Here is a 13,900-nt window from a genome sequence, read left to right as displayed (position 1 = left end):
GACTTGTAGAAAGTATATACCGAGATAATATATGTATATTTCAGTCTCCCCTCACTTGAATGCCACTGTGTGAATTCCTTTGTCAGCAGCTGATCCTGTTCTAGTGGAAATATGACCAAGTGAAAGATAACAGCAAGAACAAAATATTAAACCTCTGAAAGTGTTAGCAGATGAGGACTACCCAACCAATCCTTTTCGTCATCTAATGTATAAGAAGCCATTAAAAAACTAATGTCTACTTCACTTTCTTACAACTTTTGGCTAATTATCTATTTTTTTGTGTCAGTGTAAACTGTACTAATGTATTTGAAGTGACCCTTTGATGTAAAGCTACACCTCGTAGTATTTAATTTATGAAAAAGATGGATTCCCATATTAAATCTTTGTCTACTCTATTTTTTAATTATTTTCTGTTGCTCTTTTGGAGGCCTTTTAATGAAATATTTATAGATTCATAGTATGAATGTAGCTCATTTTGGACTTTGCTAATTTATTTAAATATGTTAAGGTTTATAGCCTGCCTCTACAGCCTGTTTTCCTTACATATGTATATGCCATTGCATGCTATATTATTAAGTGAAATGTATAAGCTCCCTACAAAGTCTTGCCTCACATCTGAGACTATGAGTTGACTAGCAATAGCCATAATTTCATAATGTTTGTATATCTTAAGTTGTATCTCTCTTTATATGTTATTAACTTATCTAAAGGTACTTACCTGACATTTATGATGCAAAACATATAATTATTTGAAAGCTTAAATGACATAACTACTAAGATGCATCTGTTTAGTCATATATTTCAAAAATTCTAAAAAAAAATTAGACTACTGTATTGTAAAATGCATTAGAGAAAATCTTGTGCAGTGAACAATGTGGTTTCCCACATGGTAATATACACTAAAAAACCTGAATGCTGATTTACCCATGCTATTTAGAGAGGAACTGATGACAACAATGTTACAAGCAGCTAAATTTGTACCCATAAATCTTTTACTTCTCTCTCACTCATAGCATATATTCAGAATGTGCCATATATAAACTTTAACAGACTTTTCTTTATTGTTTTTTCAACTGTGTCATTGAAGGCAATATAGAATATTCATACCATGTTTCATTTTAGTCATAAAACTACCCAATGTGTACTTCCCAGCAATCTTTTGGGTTAATTATTCAATGTCTTATATCATTCTTACTTACAAGTCATACAACAAATGTAATTTAACCATTTTTAAATGTCATACAACTGCTAGTCATTGATTTGTAAATGCTTCAATACATTAGAAATTGTTGCCAGAAATAAAGACCTTCACATCAACAATAAAAAAGCAAAAACAGTGTTGTCTAAGAACAAAGCAAAACTTGCTTAGTCCCCTCCAAGCATCATACAAAAGACATCTTTGTAACTTGATAATGGTATCTAAAAGCAGTTTGAATATACAAAATGAGCCAGTTTTAGGCTGACTACCTTATCTCTGTAAAAATAATGTTTTGTTGCCAACAAGAGAACAGAAGAGAACATCCAATTATCTCTCCTACTTAGTCCTGAAACCTTAATTCACAGGACACTATCATTATAATAACCTGCAAATTAATTTCCATTCATCTCGATGACCATCTTTGGCCATTTGCTAGATGCTAATGGTGTTTTTCTCCATTCACTTCTCGTGCACTAATATTCAAACTTTTAAACATAAACACATTTCCTTCCACATTAAGTATACCAAACAATATTTATGAGAATGCTCTTGCAGTCTTTTTCAGGCTTGCTAAACCATATGCCAGAACATTCTTATCATTTTATTTAGACTTGATAAATGCATATGTATAACACATTCACCATTTTTGACCTATTCTGTATCACTTTATATTTAAACTTCTTCTAGTATAAATCCCTTTATCAATGTGCTTACCTCGGTGAAAAAGATGTCTTTTTTTCTGCAATAGGCTACTAATGTAATGTCACACCATCTACATTTAATTGAGGCTATCTTGGGTTTTTATCTTTCAAAGGGGCAGCTTAGGTAAGGAAGATACTTGCGGTCTCTATCTGCTTTCTTTTAATAATTAAGATAAATAAGATTTATATTCTGTGCCATATTCTTCATCCCCTTCACTGTGATTTTTTTTCAGTTGTTTTTGGATCACATAACTGTAAATACCACTCACTTTTCTCTCCTTATCAATTACACTACTAAGAGACTCTTATCTTCATCCAATAAATACCCATCGACTGTGATAAGAAAATCCTCAAAAGTAGGTAGCCTAACTTCTAGCTCCTTCCTACTCCACTTATTAAGCTGTCTACCTCAATAAATATGTGATACGTGGAATTTCATATATTTTAAAAGAGTGTAATGATCTCATATCATGTTTATAATATATTGTCCTAAATGTGGGGTCACCTAGCCATCCCAGATTACTCAGGCCTATCTGAATAGCCTACCAGTAGCATCACTGTTTTAAGCTTTTGCAGTGACTTGGATACCTTCTTAATCTCAATCACCATATCTGCTTCTTCCAGTGAACTAATACCCTCAATTTCTGGCATAATCTTTCCTATTTCCTTATTTTACACATCCCATCTTTCCTCACATTCTCTTTTAACTCATATATTTTGCTCTGTCTGCCATTCATAATCAGGTTTGTATTGTTTATTATTTTCTTGTGTGGTAATAACCATGTATATGTTTTCTGATAATAGCTTTCCTTTACTCCTTTACTAGGCTACTTAAGTGTTTCTATTCTTGTAAATATTACATACATGTTTTCATACCTTTCATTTCTTGGTTACTTTATCTTTATTCAGTGGAAGTAGAACTTGTAAACTGTTACTATACCATATATTGTAACATACATTGAATGAATTTTGTTATTATCTCCCAGAGAAACTCTGAAAATTAGACATGCACATTTAGATTAGCACAGCCAGCAAAAATGCAATAGATAGATAGATAGATAGATAGATAGATAGATAGATAGATAGACAGATAGATAAGTACATTTCCAAAATGATATATTTTAATTTAATGATATCCCGCCTCTTCTGACCATAGGATTAAATAACTGAATCTGTTCTTAATTCCTCTTTGTTTAGGTTTAGTTGGTGATCCTCAATGTTTCTGAAAGTCATCCACTGAAAGCCTCATTTGTATTTTCACAGTGATGGGATTTCTAAAACTCCATGCAGTAATCAAAATGCTGGCCTAAAGTTATTAGGAAGAGTTGTAACTTTTCTACTACAGCTGTTAAAACTTTTACTTCTCCACATTCCTGACTGAATTTTAAGTCAAAGTTCCCAGAATTAAGTTGTATATTTTAAGGGTCTATATTAGAACAATGAAGACACTGAACATTGAGCAGCTTAAATGCCGAAAATGCTGGACCTTGAAGTCACTATTGTGCAGGCCTGCACCCCCCCCCCCCCACTAATTATGTACCAACTTCGAGATTCCACTACAGTGAGGAAAGGGCAAATAGTCCGATCTTCACTGTACTGCAATCTTACAAAAAGCACATCGTTGAACACTACTTGATGTTCAACCTCTTTGATTTTGTAATAAGAACCCTATTTTAATTATGTCTTGAATGTCTATCTGTTTGTCCATATATCTGACTACCAATCCATCTATCTAACATCTTTCTATTTATCATCTTCCTGGCTCTCAATGTTGCTAGCAGCAATAAACATATAATAATATGTATCAATAAAAAATTATCTGCTATGTTACTGCAAACCTTTAGATATTGAAATTCTATGCCATCAGCCTTAAATCTGTACTCCAGCAGGCCTAATAATTTCTTATGGCCTATCAGCTAACTAAAACAGCAAACTCTTACAGTTATTGTAATTCGGATTTTCCTCTTTTTATTTTTACCACATGCATATTGATTCAAAAGTAAGAGAAAAAATGATCATGATAATATCTATTTCAGTCATAAAAGTAGCCATCCAACAACATATCAGACAAGAAGAGCACTGAACTCTGTCATGCTACTTCCTTAAGTCTTTTAAAATATGAATATTAATAAAAAGTGAAAAGTAGAGCTGTCTTTCTCTGCATATGTGCCAGTAGTCATTTCAATGAGGATTAGACTGGTGACAATGCTTTACATACTGGTTTCTTTTTCCTTAGTACTGCTTATTAGAAAAGCAATGTGCATCGACTGCTTCCTTAAGAAGTTTTCCAAGTGACCTTTTACAAACATTGTAGTCTTTTCTTTATACCCTTTTTAGTGCTATACGCTGAAAAAAATACAAATGCCCATATAAAGACTTTGGCATTTCCAAACCATAACACAAAGGAATGTTTACAGACATTTAAAATAGCTGCCATTATATCATGAGCTTGAGCCCCTGACTTTCAAACTGTTTTTCAAGCACTTGGGACTTGAGTGCTTGTAGCAGAACCACATATTAGATCATGTTCAAGTATCACATTTTGTTATGCACTCTTTTTCTTTAACTTGTACAACAGTTTCCCTCCTCCCAACATCCATCATATCTATAAGTTAATTTTATACGGTATTAGTTTCTAGGTAGAACAACTTCTTACTTTCATGACTTGTTTCTTTTTCTTCATAATAAAAACATGGTAATCATCAATGATCTTATAATTCTGTTAAGTATTGTAAACTTTCATATCAGAACAAGCACTATCTCCAGTTTAACTTCTACCAATTAAACTGACAAAGTATTCTTTCTTTTGACTATGTAGCTAAGAAAAAAGGACCCAGAGGCTATGAGGCTATATAGCTGGATCTGAAATGCATACATTTAAAATGTATGAAGTGAAAGAAATAGAGACTTTTCTTCATTCTTATTCTCACACACACACACACACACACACACACACACACACACACACACACACACACACACACACACACACACGTAAATAAGATCATACTAACATTATTGCATATTTAATTGCATATTTAGATAATTTTATAATCATGGTAAGAGTACAGTCATTCGAAAGATTTGAATTCTGTCTAAAATATCTTATGTGAAATTCCACCTGAATCTGATTTCGTATTATGATAGTTATGTGAATTATTGCCTATTATACCATGAACCCCCCCAAACGTGCACGCTGATTGGTCAGCGTGCCCGTTGTAAATCGAGTTATACTAATGGAAAAAGGTCCGGTCACCCGGACTTTTTTCCATTAGTATAACTTGGTTTTTTAAAACACTGTCTCGCTATGTTAAATGGGTTTAACATAGCGAGACAGCTTTAAAATAAGCAACGGAGATCTCCGTTGCTTATTTTAAAACTGTCTCGCTATGTTAAACTCATTTAACATAGCGAACATTAAAAGCAACGGAGATCTTGCTTTCTCCGTTGCTTTTGCTCAAGTTGTGATGTACTGCGCAGGCGCAGTACATCAGAACTGCCGCGGATGCCAGACATCTGCGGAAGGGCAGTAAACAGGCATTATACTATGCCATTATTTAAGAAAAGGAATAGTTTCTTTTCTTAAATAATGTCATGGTATAATAGCAATAACCCACTTCTGGGTGTGGATAATGCTAAATTTACCCACGGTTGACTTTGTTTGGTCTCGGCCGCCTCGGGACCAAACCACGCCAACCGTGGGTAAATTTAGCATTACCCACAGCCAGGCGTGGGTTATTGCTATAATATATTTGTTGCTAATGTAACTGTTCGAGGATCCTGTTTCATGACCTTAACAACAAGAAGAAAAGATGAAATCATTGACATTAATTTGGAACTTCAATTCCTATACAACCATGTTAGTTAAACAGAGTTTCTTCTAACTGAAATAGTTGCATTCCAAAAAATGACTCAATATGAAATATCTCCACCTCAGTAGGATTTGAAAGTTGATAATGATTGGCAATGCTTATTTTAGAATGCATGCATGAATGGAAAGTAGAGACAGCATGCATTTGGTTTTGATTTCTATTTACTAAGTTTTTAGTAAAAAATAATTCAATATACTTATTTTTGTAAATATAAAATTGTACAATGACAACAAATGAAAAAAACACCATTTAAATCAAATTATTATTTAAAAAAATGGCAAACTTAATTCAATTTATTTTTACTGTTTCTATAAGAAACATTCTAATAAAATTTTCAGGTTACTTCTAAACATTTAATAGATTAACATTGTCATGTTTAGTGTTATATGTGTTATCGCTATACAGATTTTATTTCATGCTAAACGGTGTTTTCCATCACTGGTACAGTTTGTTGAATTATGTAATGGTCAAAGGTCATTATATTGACCATTACATAATTCAAGGATTTTTGCCCTTTTTTAAGTTTGTGTGACCCAGTAGTTCGTATATTCAACTTCCAAGGGTAACAGGGTGCAGCAACCATGTAGGGTGTGTGGGACCCAAACATTTATGTAAAAAAAATAGATTCCTGTCAGATTATTGAAGTTTAAAAACTTCAAAATTCATATGGTCAGGACCATACAATCGAAGTTTTGAAACTTTGAATGTTTTGAATGTAGATCGCGGTACAGCATGTTATGGGAAATTTACCCTTTTCTACAACCTCATAGTTAGTATATTTAATTAGCAGGGGGTGGGGGTCACAGTCACCCATGTATGTGGTGCATGGGAGGTGCAGATCCCCTGCAAAAACATTAAAAATAGAACTTTTTTTGTTTAATGTTTGAAGTTCCGAAACATCAATCATATGGTCTCGGCCATATGAATTTTAAAGTTTTGGAACTTCTTTAATCTGACATAGATCCAAAAAAGTTCTTTTTATTTAATTTTTTATTTTATTTTACATTTGTTGACCGGGATAGTCCGACTGGATGCATGTCCATTTTCAGCGGAGGCCCGGGGAGAAAATCTCCAAGGGTAAGCAGATACAGCATTACATAATACCAGCATTACAGATTACAAACAGACTATTTACAGAAATTACATAAGTAAGCAAGTTAAATAAGTTCCACAGGATAGAGTTAATCCTGAGTGCAAGTCAGGATTAAATTAAATTATACAGTAAACTTTTTAACAGATTTTTAAACATTCTAGAGAGAGTTAGCCCAGCTTGATTCATTGACATAGCCAGTTAAGTGACAAATGTTGTTCGAGTCTAGTTTTAAATTGACCTAAGGTGGAACGTAATGTAATATCAGCTGGAAGAGAGTTCCGGGATCAATTTACAGAGTTTGCAAAGAGAGAGTCACTGGCTGTGTTATTAATTTTGCTAGTCTGAATTAGTAGTTTGTTAGTGGATCGAAGCGGTCTAGGATTGTTATAGGAGGTGATAATATTTTTAAGTGCAGGAGTATTGTCTAGATTATAAAGGATTTTATAGGCCATAATCAGTTGGTTATACTGGATTAGGCTGGGTAGTTCAAGCCACCGAAGCTGATTTAGATTGATGCATTGATGTCTCTTAAAAGGCAGCCCAGTGGCAAACCTGGCAATGTGGTTGTAGCAAATTGAGAGTTTGTTAAGGACAGTCTTGTTTAAATTCGAGAGTAGAGGGGATGCATACAGAAGGGTTGAAAGAAGGTGAGAGCGAGCTATGGCAATTTTAGCTGGAGGGGTTAGGAAGGCTTTTATAGGTTCATAGGTTGATACTAGGCTATCAGCCCTAGGACCTATACAAGCCTAGCCATAACAATTCCCTGGCTATTTCTTCCTACACTATTTACTTCCCTGGACCCCTGTCTAGCAGGATGACTGACGTGATCCCCGGGGTGAATCTCCTTTCTCCCATCCAATCATCAAGGTTCCTTTTGAAGAGGACCAAAGAGACACTCTACTTGACATGTATGGACAATCTATTCCAGAGTCTGGGGAGTCTCTAGGTCAGGAATCTATCCCTCCAGCATGTTTTGTTTATTGTGATGACAAGGTTTAGATCCCTGGAGTATGTGGCTCTGAGGGATTGGGATTTCTTTAAGTGTAGCATGTCCAGCAGCTCTGGGTTTGACATGGCCTTGTATGTTAAGCAAAGATCGCCTCTGAGTAGACGATATGCGACAGAGTATAGCTGGAGTTTTTTAAGGCGGTCAGCGTAGGGCATATGCTTTAGGCCTGTGATACTTTTAGTGAGGTATTTCTGCAGCCTGTCCAGTTGTTGCAGATGTCTTGAGAGGTACATACCAAACGGGGCATTGTATTCTATAATGGGTCTAATGAGGGATGAGTACAGTGGGACAATGACCTCCTTTTTTCTGGATGAAAAGCCCTTAGTGATGAGGTGTGCCACCTAGAAGGATTTCCTGACTGTTGTGGCGATGTGGTTATCGAAGGTGAGACCACTGTCCACTTGTGTCCCTAAGTCTCTTATCACACTTTCGGTGTTTAGTGTACTGCCACCTATATGGTAATTCACGGATGCATGTTTTTTCCCAAAGGGGATAACTATACATTTCTTGGCATTGAGCTTGAGCCCATGGCTCTGGCACCAAGCATCTGTTTCTGTAAGGCCCTTTTGTAGAGTATCCACATCATTTGGGGATTCAATAATGGCTCCCAGTTTGCAGTCATCTGCGAACTTTGGTATCCAGAGTCCCTTAGTCTTGGCCTGTACTTCAGAGAAATAGATACCAAACAAGAGCGGTCCCAGGACTGAACCCTGAGGTACTCCACTTGTCACTTGTCTGGAGCTGGATTTGGAGTCGGCTACTTTTACAGTGTAGGTTCTATCAGTAAGCCAGTTAGCAACCCATTGGGTGATGTAGGGATTAATGCCCAGCTTAGTAAGTTTATCTATGATTCCAGAGTGGGGGATGCTGTCAAAGGCCTTGGCAAGGTCTAGATAGGCTGTGTGGACCACCTTTCCCTTGTCCATCAATCAGGTTCAGGAGACAAGATCGGCCCTTCATGAATCCAAACTGGGTGGGGTCCAGTGTTTGAAGGTTGCCAATGTCTTTGTTTATAAGTTCCATGATAATACGCTCCATGGCCTTGCAGATAAGGCTTGTCAGACTGATGGGACAGTAGTTTCCGGGATCCAAGGTGGATATCCCCCCCCTTGTGGAGTGGGATAACTGTAGCTCTGCGCCATTCAGTGGGCATGAAACCTGAGGTGAGGCTATGATTAAACATGACACTTAGGTGAGGTGCCAGTTCATATTGTAGTTCATGTAGTACACAGCCCGGGATGTCATCTAGTCCCATGGATGCTGTATTCTTAGCTTTGGAGAGTGCGTTTTTTACCTGTGTGGCTGTTATCACCAGAATTTGGCAATCTTCCGGTATTGAGATGGGCCATTTAGGGGGTGAGAGGAGGGTGAAGTTCGCACTGAATCGATCTGCCAGGATATTGGCAATATCCTTGGGATCAGTATATTTATTGCTATTCTTTTTTAGCTCAGAGCAGATCTGAGCATTGCAATTTAGATTCTTGACATAGTTATAGAATGCCTTGTGGTTGTCTTTGGAATCTTTGGCAATTTTATTTTCGTAACTAGCTTTGGAGGATTTTATGAGGGATCTCAGTTTCTTACTGAGGCTGGTAAGGAAGTTTTTTGCATCCTGGGATTTTCCTCTTTTTTGCAACAGTTTCTTCCTTTTGTTGTAAAGTTTGTTTATGGCAAGGGACCACCAGATTGGCTTCTTTTTTTTGGATGAAAGCCTTGAACCAGATTCTATTTTGGATGGCACGATTTATGCATGAGTGGATGTGCTCGTACAGTGTCTTATTGTAGGATTCAGCAGTTGAACTTTCAGCTCCCGTCTGCATGGGTGTGATGACGTTTGTCACTTCTGACTTTAGTAGCATGAAGTTGGCTTTGGAGAAGTTTTTTATGGAGGTTTCCTTACTGGGGGGTGGGGGTGGGATGTGGATGTTAAGGGTGATTAGCTTATGGTCAGACCTGACTAACGAGGGGGTGACTATAGGTGTGGAGCATCAATTTCCCATGTTGGTAATGACCAGGTCTAGGATATTGGAACCCCTGGTGGGACTATGGATTAGTTGATCCAGGGCATTGGAATTATGAATTCCAAGAACCGTTGGGCAAAGGTGTTGGTACATGAATAGTTTTCCCAGTTAATGGCAGGGTAGTTAAAATCACCCAGTATTAGGGTATTTGGCTCTATCTTAATATTTTCCAGTATGTTTAGAAAGGTGTAGTGAGAATCTTGGGGTATGGTGGGGGATCTGTAGCAAGCTACAATTTGGATTGCAGTCTTTCCTAGTGTTAGTTGCACCTGGAGAATTTCAGACACATTGTGTTGGGCAACTAGCCTGGTGGTGTGAATATCCTTGGTGAATATTGACACTCCTCCACCTTTAGTATTTCGGTCCTGCTTTGGTGGCCGAAAAGTGTGGTAAGAGTTGTAGCCTGGTATTGCAGGGGTGCTCTCTGGAGCCTTGAACCAGGTCTCAGTTACTGCACAGATATCGATGTTCTCCATTTTTAGGAGTGCCTCGAGAGAGTGCATTTTGAGGTTTAGACTTCTAGCATTGAGTAGCATTACCTTCAGGTTTTGCATGCTAGTACCTGTTACGGTGGTGGTTTTGTCCTTTGAACTTTGCCTAAAAAAGGCACTACAGGGGTGGCAAGAGCCTTAGCCAGTAACCTGAATCCCAGGAGTGACTGGTGCAGACCATCTTTGACAAAGCATCGTGGTCTGTCAATCATGTCATCCCAGGCAGACAGATACTGGATCCCCTTTGAATGACACCAGAAGCTTAGCCAATTGTTGAAGTCAATCATTTTGTCCTTATATTGTGGTATCATTCTGGGTGAAAGCAGGATGCTACACAGGGCTAGGGTCATACCTGCCTGGGCCACATGATCCAAGAGCTCTTCCTTGTCTCTTTTCATGTAGTCCAGGGAGGTATGTCTCAAGTCATTCACTCCAACATGGACAATGACAGAGTCATATTTGTACTTCTTGTGGAGTGACTTGAGTGCATGCATTATGTGGCGGATCCATGCACCTGACAGGCAGGTGACTGTAATTTTCTCCCGATTCAACCTGGTGAGAGGGACATCAGTGTTCCGGACTATAGAGTCACCTATCACTAAAGTGTTAGGTACATTGTCTTGCCTTAGGGACTGTTGCAGGGTGGCACACAGGTGTTGTGAACTATGTGACACTTTGGTTGTGATTGGTGCTTGTTTGTGTTTTAGCTTCAGAGGTCCTTGTTGCTTGGGCAGGTTACAGTTAAGGGCCTCTGCATATGTGGATTTAGTGTTGCTATATGTGGGTGTTGGTGGTGTGTGTTTAGAAGGGCTATGTGTTGTTTGAGGTGTAGTGTGGGTGTTAACCTTCTCCTCTTGACTGTCTAGCACAATCTTGGGTGGAGAGAGCTTTGCTTCCATTTTGGCTATGTAAGTGTATCTCTCACAGGTTGTAGTGTTGGGTGGTAGGAGGAGAGGGTTGTCTGTGTACATGAGGCAATTGCTGCATTGCCCCAGTATGCCCAGATTCACCAGGTGGACAGGAGAAATCACTGGGAGCTGACCCTTGGACATGCCTGGTTTGGTGCTTTTTTTTTTTTTTTGTAAAGTACAGGAGCTGTTTTCCCTTACCTTAGCAAGGTACTTTGCAATTATAGGCTGTTTAGTGCCTAATATTAATTTATCCTTAGTAACAAGGAGAGCTGAGTGCTTGTATCAGTTTAAGGCTTCCTAGTGCTTTCCAGCAGGTATTAGAGAAAGTGCTAGTCAAAGGGATGCTTAAAGGTAAGATGAAAAAAAATGCACACTGCAGTGTGCACTAGAGAAGTTAGACGTGAAAGTAGGTAACTTAAGTTTTACCTGTTTAAAAAGTTAAGGTTTAGTGGAGAGTTACTATTTTTAAAACAGATGGGTTGAAAGGGGTGGTCACTTTTATATTCTGGTACTATGGAATACAGTAGGATGGCCAATAAATTTAAATAGTTGAAGGGGAGGGGTTTTTGATTTAGTGATTACTCACACAAGCCAGTGAAAGTAGAGAGGAAATTAGATAAATGGTCAGATTAACATAAGAGGCAGGCAACTAGAATTCTGTAGAGTGACCCTAGTTTTTTATTGATGGTTTTGATAGTTTGGTTAACATGTAGGTCAAATTTTAGATTATTGTCTATGATGACACCTAATAGTTTTGTAGAGGTGTCAGGGGAAATTATTGTGCCGTCATTTGAATTTATGGTAAAGGTGAAAGATGTAGACCTATGTGTTGGTGAAAATAACAGCATTTTAGTTTTTTTGGTATTTAAGATCAGACAATGTTCAGAAAGCCAGTTTTCTATTGTATTAAAGGTGTTCTGGGTAGCTGACCATAACTCTATTGGAGATGTGGCTGAGCAAATCAGAGTAGAGTCATCAGCATATTGGATACAGCTGACTTTTGGGATGACAGTATAAAGGTCGTTAATGAAGATGGAGAACAGCAAGGGCCCTAGTATAGAGCCTTGTGGTACTCCAGGGGTGTTAGGTAGAAGGTTAGAGAGTTTGTTCTGCCAGAGGTAGCATTGAAACCACTGAAGGGCACTAGTATCTAGACAGAATGTTTGCAGGGTGTGGATTAAATGTTGGTGATCAACCATATCGAATGCCTTGGAAAGATCCAAGAAGAGGGCTGAGGATATATAATTATTGTTGCGATTATGGTTTATGGTGTTGGTAAAGGCTAGGTGGGCTGAAGTAGTGCTGTGATGAGGACGGAAGCCATGCTGAGTGTCTTCCATAAGGTGATTCTGGATTAGGTGGTGCATGAGTTGTCTATGAATACATTTTTCCATAATCTTTGCAAGTGGAGAGAGTATAGCTATTGGCCTATAATTGGAGAATTCAGTAGAGTTGCCTCCTTTGTAAAGAGGGATTACATAGGATATGTCCCAGATGGTGGGAATTTTAGCTTCTACTATGCTTTGATTGATTAGTATTGAGATGGGGTAAGCAATAGCATCAGCTGATTTTTGTAGGTACTCGGCAGGGAGTTGATCAGCAGAAAGTGTAGTAGGTTTTAATTTTTTGATCAAGGTACGGATAAGTGAAGTGGTGACTGGTTGGAAGCTGAATGCGAGTAGGTTTCAAGGGGTGCTACTTTCAGGACCAGGGGAGCTAGGAGGTAGTTGGCTAGCTAGGGCTTGAATTGTCTCAGTAAAGAATCAGTTAAAACTGTCAGAAACATCTTCAGGAGTTTTATCAATAGTAGTAGCAGGGATTGGGGTTGAAGTTTGTTCAGGATGTAGTAGATTATTTAAACCTGCCCAGAACCTCTGAGGGTTATTTTGAATTACTGTCTGCAAATTACAGTAGTATTATTTTTTGTCTTGTAAAATTGATTTTTTGGTTTTGTTCATGGATTGCCTGTATTTAATGTGATCTTGAGGGTCTTTAGAAGAATGCCATAAAACCCATGCTTTGTTTCTAAGGGTAATTTTGAGTTTAGACTCTTTAGATAGCCATGACACAGTTTTTGCCTTGGTTCACTTTGAACAAACAGGTGCATGCAAATCAAGGATCTCAAGGAATTTGTTGTTAAAGTATGCTACTGCTTCCTCTAAGGGGAGATGTTTTAGAATAGACCAATTACATGAGTTTAGTTCTTGTTGGAATTTGGCAGGGTCAAAGTTTTTATTGTTTCTAACCTTTCTGAGTAAGGGTTGTTGGAAATTAATGGCTTTGTGCTTAATTACATATGTGAGAAGGTGATCGCTTAGGCCATCAAGGAGGGTACCAGAGGTGTACAGTTGTGGGTGACTATTTATTAGTACCCAGTCAAGTATGCTTTCTTTTTGGTTGGGTTTACCTATCCTGGTAGGGGTGGATATAATTTGTGTAAATGCATGCAGGTTAATATGGGTGGTTGGGAATTCTGAGGAACAGGTGCCCAGTCTATGTTAAAGTCTCCAAGTAGTAGGGTTTCTTGGGGGTAATGATATGATAGCCAGTGCAGGATATCTTCAAGTGTAGATATATTGTTACCTGGGGAATGTACATACAAAT

The sequence above is a fragment of the Protopterus annectens genome, chromosome 11.part0 (genome assembly GCF_019279795.1).
Source record: "Protopterus annectens isolate FY-2018-M chromosome 11.part0, PAN1.0, whole genome shotgun sequence".
NCBI lineage: Eukaryota > Metazoa > Chordata > Ceratodontiformes > Protopteridae > Protopterus > Protopterus annectens.
This window is presented reverse-complemented; position numbering follows the sequence as displayed.